At 47.9% G+C, this 17,266-nt stretch overlaps 1 protein-coding gene across 2 annotated transcripts in view; it reads right to left on the minus strand.

Moving 5' to 3' along the window:
* The window catches only part of N4BP2 (NEDD4 binding protein 2), a 60,557-nt gene extending 48,155 nt beyond the window's left edge, over positions 1-12,402 (minus strand). Inside the window, exon 1 of one of the 2 annotated variants that reach the window (XM_066573167.1) lies at positions 12,285-12,402. The gene's annotated coding sequence lies outside the window, so the exon portion shown is untranslated. Of the gene's footprint in view, positions 1-4,023; positions 4,159-12,284 lie in introns of those variants that run through there. The other variant, XM_066573168.1, reaches the window with a different exon arrangement.
* Positions 12,403-17,266: the final 4,864 nt, after the last annotated feature.

A 17,266-nucleotide genomic window follows, 5' to 3' on the forward strand; every position in this document is an offset into this window, starting at 1 on the left:
TAAGCGCGGACACCGCTGCTGGCAGAGCCAGACTCCACTGTGGGATTCCGGCTGTGCGGTGTGCAGGGGGCATTACGCTCAGCAAGAAGTCAGCGATCCAGCAATGATTTACATGCTGGTTGAAAGTGAGCGACCAGCGAAGGCAAACGAATAGTGCTGCAAATTTAGACACAACAATCATCGCGCAAATTCATTCAGTTGAACGAATTTTGTATGATAATTGTCCGGTGTAAATGGCCCTTAAGCGAATAGAGGGACGGAACGAGCCAACCATGGCTTCACACGGGCGAGACGGCATCGCCACGAGAAAACTGGAGCAATATCGCTGCGTCTTCTCGCGGCAATACTGTGATTTTGTAGCCTCACACGCAAGGATTTTTGGAGGGCAAGGTGGGGGTGTGGCTTGAAATATAAGCCCTACCCCGAAAATAAGCTGTAACTGAAGAGAAAAAAAAAAAAAGTATACATCGTCTCTCCCGCGATGTCCACGGCACCGCAACAGCTTCTCCCTGGCTCTAAGCACTGATCATCTTCTTTGAGCACTGGCTGTGATTGGCTAAGCGTCAGCCAATCACAGCCAGTGCTTCCAGACGGCGGGGATTTTTCAATCCCCGGCCAGAAGATGATAAAGAGAAACAGTGTGATGTATGTGTTTTTATTTTTTCCCTGTAGTTAGGGCTTAGATTAGGGTTTGATAGTAGGATTTCCTACTGTCAAAGTTGCATCACACCGCGCGGAAATTGCGTTTTCGTGCGATGCGATGCAACAGAGAGGAAGGCTCCATAGGGAAACATGGGCTACAAAACCTCTCGAGTCGCGGGCATATTGCCGGACCGGCGAGGTTTTTGTGTCATTTTGTAGCATGCTACAAGACATCTCATGTGTGAAGGAACCCATAGGAAAGCATGGGCTTCACACACATGTGATTTGTAGCACTGTAGCAACGCGACAAAATTGTGCAACTTTGTCGCCCGTGTGAACGAGGCCTTATGCCTACAGAAAACGAACAATGAAAGAAAAGCGAAAGATTCTTGTTCGCCGCTCAGTCATTGGCTCGCGTTTAGACTGATTGATCATCATTCGCTTTTGCTCGTATGAATGATTTTTGGAACAATAGTTGTTTAGTCTACCAAGCACCCAAACATTTTCCCAGGAAGCCTTTATCAGCTCACAGCTGGCAGCCGAGGTCCTCTGTACAGACCATCCCCAAACATGCACCCCGTGTAGCATGTGTATTCATGTGTGCGACCTCTGTACACTTAGAGTAGGTTTTCATTAACCATTTCACTACCACAGCTACTTTAGTATTTGGGACCACAGGATTTTTTTTAATTTTTGTATGGCCGCATTAGAACAGCCAGAACTCCATTTTTCTCACCTGTGTATCTTGTTTTTTGTGGAGTGACTGCATATATCAATAACAGAGGGGATGCCACTATTTATAAACAGATTTACATAGTAAAACAATATATATATGTTTTTCTAATATGAACACTTTTTGTTAATAAACTTTTTGAAACTGTAACAATTGTGTGCCCCAAAGGCTTTAATGTCTGAAAGCTACATGCTGCATCGTATCTCTTCAGTCCAGCATATAGAGAAGAGAACATTGTACCCAGAGTCCACCAAGTCAATGGAGCGGCAGTGCACATATGTGCCCACGGCTCCCGTCACCGACTACGGAGATAGCAGAGTGCTGCGCCCATCTATCTCCGTCAGCCCCATAGATAAACAGAGCTGTGATCTCGGACTGCCTCTCCATTCACCCAGCAGACTTAGGGTTCACAGGGGGCGGATTTGCCGCAGAAATTCCATGCGGAATTTCGCAGCAGCAAATCCGCATGCAGCCGCTAATCCCAGGATTAAGCAGCCATGTGGACGGGACGGGAAATCCGCTGCGGCGCGGATTTGCCGACTGCAGCATGGTCATTTTTTTCCCCGCTGCGGACGCGCTCTCCTTTATGGGAGCGCCGGCCGGTGGAAGAGGGAGCGGCCGGGCCGCTTCAAAACCGCCGCAGGTTTTGAAGCAGCGGTTCTCCCGGTGGAAATCTCGCGGTTTTTCGCTGAGGCCAAACCGCGGGATTTCTGTCAGGAATCCGCCCTGTGTGAACCCAGCCTAAGCGCTCATTCACACTGGCAGTTCCACTTGGTTTGTATTGCGGGTATTTTTAACCTTACGATTGCATTCATATTCACTAGGTTCTTCACGTGCGTGCAAAAAATAAATAAAATGCAAGAAGGTCCAACCGTCTCCTGGCAATATGTGTAAAAAATGTATTGAATATGAATGCATATTTGCTTTGTTTTTATGTTAACCCAAAGACTTTAATGGGCCTGTGATACAGACCAAAAAAGGACAGGTGTTAAAACAAAATTGCAGTACAAAAAGCACATTGAATGCACCAATGCAAAACAAGACAGAAAATACGCCCCTGTGAATAAGCCCTCGATGATTCCGTTTATTGCTGGATCTTGCAAAACTGAACAAATTGTTCAGTGTAACCACTACCAGCGAGTGAATGATAATCTGTCCAGTAAACAGGCAGTCGTGCGTCTATGAACTGCCTGTTTACTGTGAATGGAGGCAGGCAGGCCGGAAGAGATCTCCTGCGCTCCACCTCTATTCACGGAGCATGAAAGCATAGGATCGCTAATAGAGATGAGCGAACGTACTCGGTAAGGGCGATTTCGCAATCGAGCACCGCGATTTTCGAGTACTTCACTACTCGGGTGAAAAGTACTCGGGGGCGCTGTGGGTGAGCGGGGGGTTGCAGCGGGGAGTGGGGGGTGAGAGGGAGAGAGAGAGGGCTCCCCCCTGTTCCCCGCTGCTACCCCCCACTCCCCTCTGCAACCCCCCGCTCACCCACAGCGCCCCCGAGTACTTTTCACCCGAGTAGTGAAGTACTCGAAAGTCGCGGTGCTCGATTGCGAAATCGCCCTTACCGAGTACGTTCGCTCATCTCTAATCGCTAATCATTTGGACAACTGACAATCATCCCATGTAAAAGGACACTGTTCTTATGACTTCAGTCAATCTCAGCCGTTGAACCCCCCCAAGATCAATCTTTTTTCACCTAACCTGTGGACAAGTGATAGACAATCTTCATAAAAAAACACTTTTAGGCGCCATGTCCACGGGCGGATTTGAGTTGTGGAAGATCCACAGTTCAAGCAACCCATAGGGAAGCATGGGTGTCCGCGCTTGAATTTACACATGTGGATTTGTTTTCTGGATTACGCATGAGGAAAACATCGCAGCATGCTCCATTTTAGTGCAGATTCTGTGCGGACAGCTTCCACTGAAGTCAATGGAAGATGTCTGGGCCACGGCAAAGCAAGAGTTTGGAAAAAAAAACAAAAAACTGTACTGGCCATGTGTGCCAGCTGGCACATCTGCACACATCTGCAATACAGGAAAAAAAGAACACCTGGACAGGTACGCAGGGACTTCAGTCGCGGGCAGGGTTGGCTCCCGCATATAGTATCCGACCTACCCATGAACATGAGGCCTTTAGCCTTCGGCTGGGTTCCCCCAAGGTGGAATCCTGCTGGAAATCTCACGGTTTAGCCGCAGCGTAAAACTGCGAGATTTCCGTGGGATAAGAGCAGCTTAAAAACCCGTGGCACTTAGCCGCGGGTTTTGGAGCAGCTTAGCCGCATGCTTTCCACTGCAGCCGGCACTCCCATAAAGGAGAGCACGGCCGCAACGGGAAGGAAAAAAAATTGACATGCTGTGGCCGGGGAATCCGCGCTGCAGTGCCGGCTTTTGCCAGCTTTGCCGTGACGGATTGTCTGTCCCGTGTGGACGAATCTCGTCCACATGGCTGGCTAATGTCAGGATTAGCAGCTGCAGGCGGATTTGCCGCAGCGAGATTCCGGACGGAATTTCTGCGGCAAATCCGCCCCGTGTGAAGCCAGCCTTAATAGTAAAAGGGGTTGCTCTTACAAGAAAGTAAAAAGACAAAATAAAATGACATCCAAGAAGGCTGAAATGTGAACAAAGAGCTGAAGACCTAAACTTACTGTAGAGTCCTTGGAGTCTCTTCTGCTTCTTAGAATGTTGAGGAACAAGGGAAGACACTTAGACTTGGCTGACCGCCACAATGTGAACACCTATCTAGTCACCAAGTTCTTATCCTTTCAGTCATTGGGTGTCAGCACTGCCCATTACATCAATAGACAATGAAGATGGGAGGGTCGGGAATGTAAAACAGCTCATTGTTCTCCTTCTGAGATTAGATAAACAGACCCTCCCCTTGAAGCTGGGAGACCCATTGTCATAAATGTGACACCCCCTTTCCCCAGAGGAGATAAAGCCCCTGGGCTCTGCTCCCTGCACCAGCCTGCAAGAAAAGTTCTTGGCTGTTCAAAAAGTTTCATGTGTTTACAAAATAAGGGCAATCTACGGGACTCATCACAGATCAATAGGATAACCGGAGCCTTGTGAAGAGAGCCCGAGGCGCAGCACACACCAAGTATAGCTGCCAAAATGTAGCAGTTCCCAACTTCCTGCCTACATTGTATTTGCTTTGTATACTGTACTTGCACACAGTGCAGGGAGGTCACACACCCCGTAGGCTGGGTTCACACAGGGCTGATTTGTCACGGTTTTGCCGCGGTTTTTCTCTTGCGGTTTTGACGCAGAAGAACTGCTTCTGCGGCAAAACCGCTTCAAAGGTTAATTTGGGCTTGCGGATTTTGCTGCGGATTTCTGTGCGAAAAAATCTGCAAGCGTTTTTTTTGCGCAGCGCTTTTTTACTTTTTGTCGCGTATTTGGTGCGGTTTTGGATGCGTCCATAGAGGTCTATGGACAAAAAAACGCTGCGGAAAAGACCAAATAATGAACATGCTGCATCTTTGAGGCTGGGGGTCACACAGGGCGGATTTGCCGCTGATTGCCGTTGCATATCCGCACTGCGGCAAAACCGCTGCATTTGCAGTGCAATGCAGCACAAATGAGATTTGCCAAAAAGCTGTTCTCACAGGACGGATTTTTTCCGCACAGCCGCAGTGTGGAAATGCAACTGCGTCGCGGTTTTAAAAGATGCAGCATGCTCATTCTTTGGTCGTTTCCGCAGCGCTTTTTTGTCCATAGACCTCTATGGACGCAGCCAAAACCGCACCATATACGCGACAAAAGTAAAAAAGCGCTGTGGAAAAAAACGCTTGCGGATTTTTCCGCACGAAAATCCGCAAGCCCAAATTAACCTTTGAAGCAGTTTTGCCGCAGAAGCAGTTCTTCTGCGTCAAAACCGCAACGGAAAAACCGCAGCAAAACCGCAACAAATCCGCCCTGTGTGACCCTAGCCTTAAAACCCACGGCGCAGTTGCATTTCCGCAGTGCGGCTGTGCGGAAAAAATCCGTCCTGTGAGAACAGCTTTTTGGCAAATCTCATTTGTGCTGCATTGCACTGCAAACGCAGCGGTTTTGCCGCAGTGCGGATATGCAACGGCAATCCGCGGCAAATCTGCAACAAATCTGCCCTGTGTGACCCCTTAGTGTCCTTCTACAAGAGGACCTGTCTGGGATCATCGCCCCTATACCTTTACTAGGAACTAGCATCGGTCCGTGAATAGAGGTAGAGCGTGCCGGTGTTCGCTGTATCCAACCGCTGTGCCCCCCACCAATCCAAAGTACGGTGGTCCCCCAATGAATGAAACTAAAACCCGCACTACAGTTCAATTTAGGCCCGTGTCACACGAACATATTGGCATGTGCAATACGCAGTCAATAAACCCCCCACACAGACATTGATTTCTATGGGGACCTTTGGTGCGCAAAATACTCAGAAAGATAGAGCATGTTCTATTTTTTTTTTTTTCACAACCGAATTGCGAGCGAAATACAGAAACGTGAATCAACCCGTTGAAATTAACAGGCTCCATTATCAGCGTGTTGTGCGCAAGGTGAAAATCGCCCATTTTTGGAGCGATGCGAGAGTGAGTGAAAACGCAGAATTATGAAACCAATCATTTTCAATGGCTTTAATCCAGTTTGCGATGTTTTCACTCATGTGATGTGGAGTGAAGAAAAGAAAAAATATATAAAAATCGCATGTCCTATCTTTCTTGGTTTTGCGATTTATCTCCCATGTTTCCCTATGGAACCTTCTTGTTATTGCATCTCAACGCATGAACTGACGCTTTTCGTTGCGTACAACCACTTTTATTGTTTGAGAGGAGTTGTACCATAACCACAAGTTACATGATAGGGGATAACTTGGTGGGGGTCTCACTGCTGAGGCCATCACCCATCCTGAGGATGGGGGTCCCATGTCCCTCTATGCCTGTCACTGTGGGGATGCTTCGCCAACTCACAGTGATGTCACTGTGAACGGAGCGCTGTCCAAGCGTGCACGGTCGGCGCTCCATTTATTTTAGTGCAGCTGACAAGAGTACGGGGGGGGGGGGGGGGGGGAGGGCAGTGTGAAGGAGCCCTGCGCAAAACATGCAGCGTTCTCTGATCCACTCATCCTTGCATGTAACAGAGCGTAAAAATAAAAAAAACTATGTACTTTCATTGATTGCATTCATTGCGCAATGTGCGATTAAATTCCACTCGTGTGACTTGTGCCGACGGGCGTACCGGTTTTACTGGCGTTTGTAAATACAGGCTCTGCCGATACAAGCAGTGTCTGGGCAGTGAGTATACTGCGTATGCCCGTGTGTCATATACACGCATCCATCTGCAATGTATCGTGTATGGACAGTGTTTGCAGACGCTGCCTATGTAAATGAATAGGGCTCACATCGCATGGTACGCTGAGAAATAGAGCATTCTGCGATCTGTTTCTCGCACATATCTACACGCAGGGTTTACACGCACATGTGCATGGATCAATGAAAGTCCACTAACTTTCATTGACTCCATTCGCCACCACATATTAGGCAGTGAAAAACCACCCCCGGGACGTGAGCCCTCCACTTTCCTCCCCAGTAGTAACTAAGCGCTGCGGAATAAGTTGGCGCTATACAAATAAAGATTATTATTATAAGTAAATAATGCACAAATAAATAATAACAACCAGATCATCTTTATACACAAATATAAAACAGGAATCAGTACAAACAGACACAACCATGGCTGCCACAATGCAAGTAGGCCTCATGTCCACGGGGAAAATCAGATGCGCTGCGGATTTGTAACGCGGATTTGGGCTGCGGATGCACTGTAATTGCACACAGCATGAAAAACTGCGGCATGTTCTAAATGCGGCGGGAATGCGTACGGATAGCTTCCATTGTAGGCGTCACGCTATACTTCCGCTGTAGCACAGCGGAAGTATCGAGTGAATACGCGGCCCCGCCCACTGCCGGCCGCGTCATCCGCGTGCATGTGGGATACGTACAGAGGATCCGGAGTGGTAAGTATGGGGGAACACCTGGCGGACTCTTCTGCGATATTCCTCTGGCGGAGTCCGTCACGGCCGTGAGCATGAGCCCTTAGTCAAAATAAATAAATAAATCCCCCCCCTAGAAGCAATTTTCATTTTGCTGTAAAACTTAGCATGAAGTTACATCTGGGGGGAAGGGGAGGGACTTGTTATTTGTATAGCGCCAACTAAATCTGCAGCGCTTTCAGGTAATTTATTACGCCCCACCAAGATGGGTACTCATTTTACTGACCCTTAGAAGGATGGAAGGCTGAATTAACCTTAAGCCAGCTACCTGAACCATGCGGGGATTGAACCTGCAACTTTCAGTTTGTGAGTAAGAGCCTAGGACTGCATTCTGCTGCCTTAGGTCCCCTGTCCACAGCCGAGGCAGAATATCGCTAGCGATTTTCCGCCGTGCGGGAGTAGTGGGGAGCGCTGACAGCGGAGAATAGCGGCAGTGGCAGCATGCTGCAATTTAAATCCCACGAGCGGAGAAGCGCAACGATTTACCGCTCGTGGACGCCGGCGCTGCGCTTTCTATAGCAACCCAATGAAAAGCTTTACAGTGTATGATCCGTGGGTGATTTATCACCTGCGGATCAGCGCCAGTGGGCAGACAGCTCATGACTGGGTTCACACAGGGCGGAATTGCCAGAGAATTTACCTGAGCTGTGGAGATTCAGAAGGCACTATTCTGGCTCCCGCTGCGCTAACCTGCGGCAAGTATGTTCGCTGCTGTAGCATCATCCTTTCCCCCTCTTCTGGCTACTGCCACTGCCGCACCCGCGCTCCCTTCTCCCCTCCCAGCTCCTGCACTGACAGTCACCCCCACGGACTGGCCTATACGTTATAATAATGCGTGCCGCTGTAGTCGTTTCCCGGCTAAAAGTGGCCGTGCGCTGTCTCTCTCTTCCCGTCCTCCCCATCGGCTGTCACATCTCCCAGTCAAACAGTGCCTAGCAGTGGTAGAAAATTGCCCCCAAGTGGCTAAGAACCGTTTGGGAGAAATTCCACAGTACAGTGGGGGCCGGAGGAACAGAGATGCCAGAGAGCGTTAGGGAAAAGCGCTTGGGACATTGTACCAGTAGTAGTCGAGCGGGGCCAGGAGGCACATACTTGCTGGAGGTTAGCAGAGCAGGGGGCCAGAAAAGCGACTTCGGCAAAATGTCCTCAGCTTGGTGCAGGTGTGTGCCTCCGGCAGCCAATCCAGAGCTGTGGGCGTTCCCTCTAGCTTCGGAAGCCAAGCCCATGTCTCCACCCATAACTGTGGTGGAGACAAGATACAACAGAACCCTGTGTCTCCTCCCTCTCTTAACCTTGTGCTAATAAGAATAGGGCTGATCCCTCTGCAGTGTGACAACCTTTCAGATATTTGTAGGAAGCTATTAAAGGGGTTGTCCCGAGGCAGCAAGTGGGTCTATACACTTCTGTATGGCCATAATAATGCACTTTGTAATGTACATTGTGCATTAATTATGAGCCATACAGAAGTTATAAAAAGTTTTATACTTACCTGCTCCGTTGCTGGCGTCCTCGTTTCCATGGAGCCGACTAATTTTCGCCCTCCGATGGCCAAATTAGCCGCGCTTGCGCAGTCCGGGTCTTCTGCTTTCTTCTATGGAGCCGCTCGTGCCAGAGAGCGGCTCCGTGTAGCTCCGCCCCGTCACGTGCCGATTCCAGCCAATCAGGAGGCTGGAATCGGCAGTGGACCGCACAGAAGAGCTGCGGTCCACGAAGGTAGAAGATCCCGGCGGCCATCTTCAGCGGTAAGTATTGAAGTCACCGGACCGCCGGGATTCAGGTAAGCGCTGTGCGGGTGGTTTTTTTAACCCCTGCATCGGGGTTGTCTCGCGCCGAACGGGGGGGGGGGGGTTTAAAAAAAAAAAAACCCGTTTCGGCGCGGGACATCTCCTTTAAGTCTCCTCTCAGCCTTCTTTTTTGCAAGCTAAACCTTCCCAGAGCCTTTAACCGTTCCGCATAGGGCATGATTTGAGGACCGCTCACCATCTTGGTAACTCTTCTCTGAACTTGCTCCAGTTTGTCTATGTCTTTTTTAAATTGGGTGCCCAGAACTAGACACAGTATTCCAGATGAGGTCTGACTAAGGAAGAGTAGAGGAGGATAATTACCTCACATGATCTAGACTCTATGCTTCTCTTAATACATCCCAGAATTGTGTTTGTCTTTTTGGCTGCTGCATCACACTGTTGGCTCATGTTCAGTCTATGATCTATTAGTATACCCAACTCTTTTTCACATGTGCTGCTGCTTAGCCCAATTCCTCCCATTTTGCACTGGTGTGATGGAATATCAGCCATCATATACGATAGTCGGTCACCCCTAGTAGTGGTGTGAGGGACAATGACAGCTCAGTGATATGTTCAGGATATCCTGCAGCCACATGTGTTTCTCTCATGGTGGCTTCCAAGAGGCATTCTGCAGCAGGATAAGGGAGAATTCACACAGGCGAGTGCGATATCAGTCTGAGGAAATTGTAATGTTCACTGCGAGTGCGCTGCAATTTTCATGTGAATGTATTTATCAATAGAAAAAAGCTAAAGATTTCACTCATGTGAAACTTGCATGTACATGTGATGTACATGTACATGTGAGTGCGATGCAGATTGTTATCTGGTAACACTGCTGCAGGAGATAAGGCCCATTTAAACACAATAATTATCACCCAAAAGCCATCTTTTGAGCGATAATCGCTGTGTCTAATTGCACTTACATTCGTTATGCTGTCGCTCATTGTTGTCTATCAGTGTGGTGAAAGACAACGAGGAGCCTTATCAGGGATTCACAGCGGGATACAGCTGATACTATTGTTTCAGCTGTATCCCGCTCCCTGATCACAGCTGAATATGAAGAACAGAGCAGACCAGCTCTGTTCTCCATACCCCGCATGGAGCGCTCGGCTGTATAACAGCTGGGAGCTCGGAGCAGAGAACAGCTGGATGCAGAAAACAAGCAGGGACACCCCGCTTATCTTCTGCATCCTCCGCTCTGAGCGCTCAGCTGTATAACAGCCGGGCACTCAGAGCGGGGAACAGCTGGATGCAGAAGACAAGCAGGGACACCCCGCTTGTCTTCTGCATCCTCTGCTGGCAGCGCAAGATGATTGCTCATCTTCAGCGATCATCTTGCGCTGTAAGTGACACGACGATGATCGCTCAAAAGGCACTTGAGCGACATCTTTTGAGAGATAATCGTTGTGTCTAAATGGGCCTCTAAAGGGCACTATATATATAAATATATATATATTAGACTCACTGAAAACAATAAGCTTGATTTCAGTGCAAGTTTTGTGCGCCTCGCAACAGGAGAAACTCATCCACTTGAATACACCCTAATGCTCAGCCGCACACACAAGGGGGTCACAAGAATGTCCCCACAACATTGTCACACTTCTGTGACCTACCCGGTCGCTAGATGTATCACCAATAGAATAAGTATGCCACCATCTGGGATTTCAGTTCGAACAATCTAAAAGGCTAAATCACCGCAAATGTGGACAGATATGCCAAAACATAACATACAGAACCTGTATGCCTCCATGCATAGTACAACAGGGTACTAGAGACTCCATGTCCGCCTGTATCGCATATTGTATCCAAGCTAGAGGTGATACTACAGGATAGTAGAGCCTACATGCCCACTTGTATCACATCTTTGATCCAAGTTAGAGGTGGTACAACAGGGTACTAGAGCATCCATGCCCCTGTATCACATCCTGTATCCAAGCTAGAAGGTGGCCCATTGGGGTACTAGAGTCTGCATGCCTACCCGTATCACATCTAGTATCCAAGCTAGAGGTGGTACAACAGGGTACTAGAGCCTCCATTCCCACCCTTATCACATCTTGTATCCAAGGTACTGGCAGTACAACAGGGTACTAGAGCCTCCATGCCCACCTGTATCATATCTTGTATCCACAATAGAAGTGGTACAACAGGCTACTAGAGCCCCCATGCCCAATTGTATCACACTTTGTATCCAAGCTAGCAGTACTACAAAAGGGTACTAGAGTCTCCATGCCCACCCCTATCACATCATGTATCCAAGCTAGAGGCGGTACAACAGGGTACTAGAGCCTCCATGCCTGCCCAAATCACATTTTGTATCCAAGCTAGAGGCGGTACAACAGGGTACTAGAGCCTCCATGTCTGCCCGTATCACATCTTGTATCCAAGCTAGTGCCGGTACAACAGGGTACTAAAGCCTATATGCATTATACCTAGTATCCAAGCTAGAGGCGGTACAACAGGGTACTAGAGCCTCCATGCACGCCCGTATCACATCTTGTATCCAAGCTAGATGTGGTACAGACTACTAGAGCCTCCATGCCTGCCGGTATCACATCTTGTATCCAAGCTATTTGCAATACAACAGGGTACTAGAGCCTCCATGCCCTCCCGTATCACATCTTGTATCCAAGCTAGAGGCAGTACAACAGGGTACTAGAGCCTCCATGCCCTCCCGTATCACATCTTGTATCCAAGCTAGAGACGGACCAACAGGGTACTTGAGCCTCCCTACAAGTGTTCAGCTCTCCCCAATAAATTCTCCTCTGCCTCTGATAATCACTTATAACTATGTTACAAGCACCCAGATACGGCATCACTCTGACAGCTCCTTCCGGGGACCGATGTTCTTGGTCAGTGAGTGTAGTAACAATGTAAACACACCGCAGAGCACCATAAACATCAACATACATGAAAAGCTAAAGAAATGCTCAAAAGTGCACAGAAAGCCACTGAACAAGTGCAGCCCATAAGCAGAGTCCACACAAGTGCTCAGCTATGTGACTTGTCCAGCGGACTACAACTCCCAGAATCCTTTACAGCCCCGCTCTGCTTTATAGCTGCCCCTTATAACCAGATCTAGCCGTTCCTCCTCAGTATTTACCTTCTCCACCGGACGCTCCGCCCCCTGACACCCTGCGGCCTCCGCCTCCCGGCGGGCAACTTGGGCAGGGACTGCGGCTAACAGCACACCGAGCACGCTACGTCACTCTACCGTCACGTGCATAACAAAGGTGACACATGCTGTGCCGCACAACAAACTTGGTGGCTGGAGCTCCTTCCTGAGGGGCGCCCCCGTGCGGCTTGGAGGACTCCCTTCACTAGTTCAGTAGTGCGGAGTTCGATGAGTTCGTGTTCCATATGGAACGTTGTGGATGACGCGCCGCTCTCGTTGCTACAAAAGAAGCCCGACCGGTTCCCCGCTGGGTGGAGCTGCGGGTTTAGTCCATGACACTTCCTTCACTGCACTTTTTCCTTTGTTTTTTTTTTATTAGTCTTGTAAAAAATGCCTTGAGGTTTTTCCAATTTTTATTTTTTTTGGTCACGTTTTTTAAGGCATTTTCTTTGTCCTATAGTGTAGAAAAACACCATAACTAGTGTAAGATTTTTTCGGAAATGTTGCATTTTTGTGTCCTTTTTTTTTTTTAACTTTAACATGAGATTGAAGTACGCCGCAGGACGCAACCAAATACGCTGCTGCCTAAGGGCGGCTTCACACAAACATATTGCACATATAGAACCAATTGATAATAGAAACTGCGCTACTTTGTGCGCTTGTGCTCTAAAGAGCCCCATAGAAGTCTATAGGGGGGTGCGCAAATGTGCGTGAAATACTGCGCAATCCCGCAGGTAAAAGAACAGATCCGGACCTCATTAGGGTTAGTAGTAGAGATGAGCGAGCATACTCGCTAAGAACAATTACTCGATCGACCATTGTTCTTAGCGAGTATCTCCCCGCTTGTCTCTAAAGGTTCGGCTGCCGGCGCGGGTGACAGGTGAGTTGCGGCCATGAGCAGGGGGGAGAGAGAGAGAGATCTCCCCTCCGTTCCTCCCCGCTCTCCCCCGCAGCTCCCTGCCTGCCGCCGGCACCCGAACCCGAACGAAAGGATACGCAACGTGACTTATTCTGTGCACATTTGAAAGCATTGGGCTTGCTTAAATGCCCTGGCATGTGCAGAAATGGGATTTTGTATCCGTGAGCCGAAGTACATCTCGGTGACGCAAACACTCGTATTTGTGCGGCCGAAACACACTTGTGGCAGCTGCAAATCCGGGACGTTAACCTCACCGTGTGAATAGACCCTTATGTGATGACAGCCTTGCATGACTTCGAGGATGTAGGGATCCTCCGCTGCTGCCGCCGTCCTCATTACTAACAATGGCGCTGCAACGCGTGATTACATAGCCAGACAGAACATGCCGCAATCTGTTTCCCGCATGGTGGTGCCACGCGGGAGAACATCGCTCGTGTCTGTGACCCCATTTAAAAAAGAATGGGGTTAATACTTGTGCATCTCGCAACGCACAAATCTTGAGTGATTTTCTCGGCCGTGCGAAGCCGAGAAATTATGGAAAAGCACGACAAATACAGAGTTTTTCTTACCAGTAGTGTTTTATTCATTTCTGTTGCATTTTCAGGTAAGTGGAGTCGCGCACGCTCTAGGTACTTTTTCTTTTTACCTATTTTCTGGTGTTTTTTTTCCTATTGACATCTATTGGTGTTTCTTATTTTGCTCCATAAAAATGTGAAGTTTTTTTGTGTCTTTTTTTTTCTCTGCCCTTTTTCACCTCAATAATCATGGGAATCAAAGTGGAATTCATGAATTTTATGATATTCGAATCCCTTTTTTTTTTTATGCCAAAGAAAGAAAAAAAATCCACAGGTGCTAAAACACTATTTTTCCAAACAAAAACACCACACAACATCGTCACCACTTTTACTTATTTTTTGCTTTCATCTATTGAAAACGGGAGCGTTAAAAACATTGACCAAGACAACCAAATGATAACCCAACAGACGCCACTGCGGAATATTGCGGTCCGCCAGGTGCTGTGGAGGCTGTCATTACTCCAAGTCTGAACGATTCGAAAATGATAATCGTCCCATGTAAAAGGGCCATTAGTGACAGCTGCTTGGTACAGGGAGTGCTACTCTTGTTATTTTATACCAGTTTCAGCTTTTTTCTAATTCATGGGGCTCACTGACCCCTTTCAAAGCCCACTCGTTCTTAATGAAAGCGAAAACCCAAAAAGGATCACCCTTAAACTCCTTTAAAGCCAGCAGTGTCTGGTTTCTAAAACAGAAATGGGATTAATGCCAGCACCCTGGTTGTCTTGTGTATTGAAGGTGCTATTGTAAACACCCCTGGAAGTCTAGAGGCCCTTTTATATGAGACGAGTATCGGGCAAACAATCCCTGACACTCGTCCCCGTGTATCTCGTCCCCGTGCTGTTACACAGGAGCAAGTATCGCTGACAGCGTGGCCAGAGTTCTCTCTCTTCGCTCTCCCCCACCCCTCTCCATTCACTGTAAGCAGCGGGCGCTCGGTACTGAACGGCTGCTGTTTACACTGAACTATCAGCTGCTGTTTACACTGAACTATCGTCATTCAGGATTTTAAGCATGCTTAACCCCTTCATGACATGGCCTATTTTGAGCTTAAAGGGGTTGTCCCGCGGCAGCAAGTGGGTCTATACACTTCTGTATGGCCATATTAATGCACTTTGTAATGTACATTGTGCATTAATTATGAGCCATACAGAAGTTATAAAAAGTTTTTTACTTACCTGCTCCGTTGCTGGCGTCCTCGTCTCCATGGTTGCCGTCTAATTTTCGCCGTCTAATGGCCAAATTAGACGCGCTTGCGCAGTCCGGGTCTTCTTATCTTCTCAATGGGGCTCCGTGTAGCTCCGTGTAGCTCCGCCCCGTCACGTGCCGATTCCAGCCAATCAGGAGGCTGGAATCGGCAATGGACCGCACAGAAGCCCTGCGGTCCACGGAGGGAGAAGATGCCGGCGGCCATCTTCACCGGGTAAGTAAGAAGTCACCGGAGCGCGGGGATTCAGGTAAGCGCTGCCCGGTGATCTTTTTTAACCCCTGCATCGGGGTTGTCTCGCGCCGAACGGGGGGGGGGGGTTGAAAAAAAAAAACAACCCGTTTCGGCGCGGGACAACCCCTTTAAGGACGCAACAATTTTTGGCGGATTTTCTTCTCCGCTTATCAAAAGTCATAACTTTTTTATTTTTCCGTCGACGCGGCCGTGTGAGGGCTTGTTTTTTGCGTGGCGAACTGTAGTTTTTATCGGTACCACTTTTCGGTACATAGACTATATTGTAAAACTTTTTTTTTTTTTTAATGATAGCAGGGAGAGAAAACGCATCAATTCTGCCATAGATTTTTTTATTTTTTTTTTACAGCGTTAATCATGCAGCATAAATGAGACATTCCATTTTTTCTGCGGGTTGGTACGATTACAACGATACCAAAATTCTTACATTTTTTTTAGGTTTTCCCACTTTTCTGCAATAAAACCCCTTTTTCTTGGAAACCTTTTTTTTTTCTAAATCGCTGCATTCAAAGTCCTGTAACTTTTTTATTTTTTGATGTACGGCACTCTATGAGGGCTTATTTTTTGCGAGACAAGCTGTAGATTTTATTGGTACCATTTTGGGGTACATATGGCTTTTTTGATCACTTTTATTGCGTTTTTAGTGAGGCAAAATGCTAAGAATTAGCATTTTGCCTCAGTTTTTTAGCGTTTTTTTTAGCGTTTTTTTCCGTGCACAGTCAAAAGCATGTGCAACTTATTGTACGCGTCGTTACGGACGCGACAATACCAAATATGTGGGATTTTATTTTTTTTTTACCTTTTTTATGCTAATCTGAGAAAAAGCATAAAAAATGTATTTTTTTACTCTTTTTTTACATTTTTTTAATTCCTTTTTTTAATCTTTGTTTTTTTTACACTATTTGAGTCCCTCTGAGGGACTACTGCCCTGATGATCGCTGTTATAAGGCATGGCAGAGCTACTGCTCTCCCATGCCTTATCGCTTATACAGCGATCCTAGGCATAGGCAATACAGGACGCCAGTGTCTGGCGTCCTGTTGCCATGGTGACAGGCCGGGCTCTCGCGATGACATCGCGAGTTCCGGCCGGAGACACAGAGAGAGCCGCGCTCCCTCTGTGAACTCTTTCCCTGCCGCGATCTACTTAGATCACGGCAGGGAAGGGGTTAACAGCGGGGGCGCAACTCCGATGCCCCACCGCTGTTGCAGCGGGACGCCGGCTATGACTGACAGCCGGCTCCGGCTGCGGGATAGCACGAGATCATATGTGATCCCGCTCTATCTCCAGGATGTAAGTTTACGTCCTGTTGCGGGAAGTACCAGGCTGCCAGGACGTAAACTTACGCCCTGCAGCGGGAAGGGGTTAAAACAGTTCAGTTTCTGCATGCTTTTACACAGAACGATTATCGTTCAAAACCCCGCGGGAGCGCTGGGTTTTAAATGACCAGAACGATCATCATTCCGTATAAGGCCTAATGTTCACGGGCGGATCAGATCTGCATGCGGGAGCCAACAGCGGAATCCGACCTGCCTGCGGCCGAGGACACTACTTACCTGTCGGGGTCTTCTATTTTCTTCACTGCGGATGTGTGTGGAAGCCCTGGCCAGCGAGCATTTGTGCAGTGGAGTTTTCTTTTTTTAAACTCCTGTTTTTCTGTATTTTTTTTTTCTTAGCGGTTTGTAGTGCTTCTTCACTGCCTTCTTATTTTAGTAGCTTAAATGCTTTCATTTTGCTGTTTCTTGTTGCCTTTACATCTAGTATTTTCGTAGCTCCCCTATAAAACTCTCTTGAAAGACAAGTGGAAATGTATTATATTATGGTCACTATTTCCCAGGCGCACCCCAACCTGCACCCATGTTATTCTGTTTGGTCTGTTGGTTAATATTAAGTCCAAAATGGCCGCCCCCCTGGTCGGGTCCTGTGCTTGTTGGATAAGGTAATTATCTTTAGTTATTGACAGAAACTTGTTACCTTTATGAGATCCGCAGGTTTCACCTTCCCAGTTTGTATCCAGAT

The sequence above is a fragment of the Eleutherodactylus coqui genome, chromosome 7 (assembly GCF_035609145.1).
Source record: "Eleutherodactylus coqui strain aEleCoq1 chromosome 7, aEleCoq1.hap1, whole genome shotgun sequence".
Classification (NCBI taxonomy): domain Eukaryota; kingdom Metazoa; phylum Chordata; class Amphibia; order Anura; family Eleutherodactylidae; genus Eleutherodactylus; species Eleutherodactylus coqui.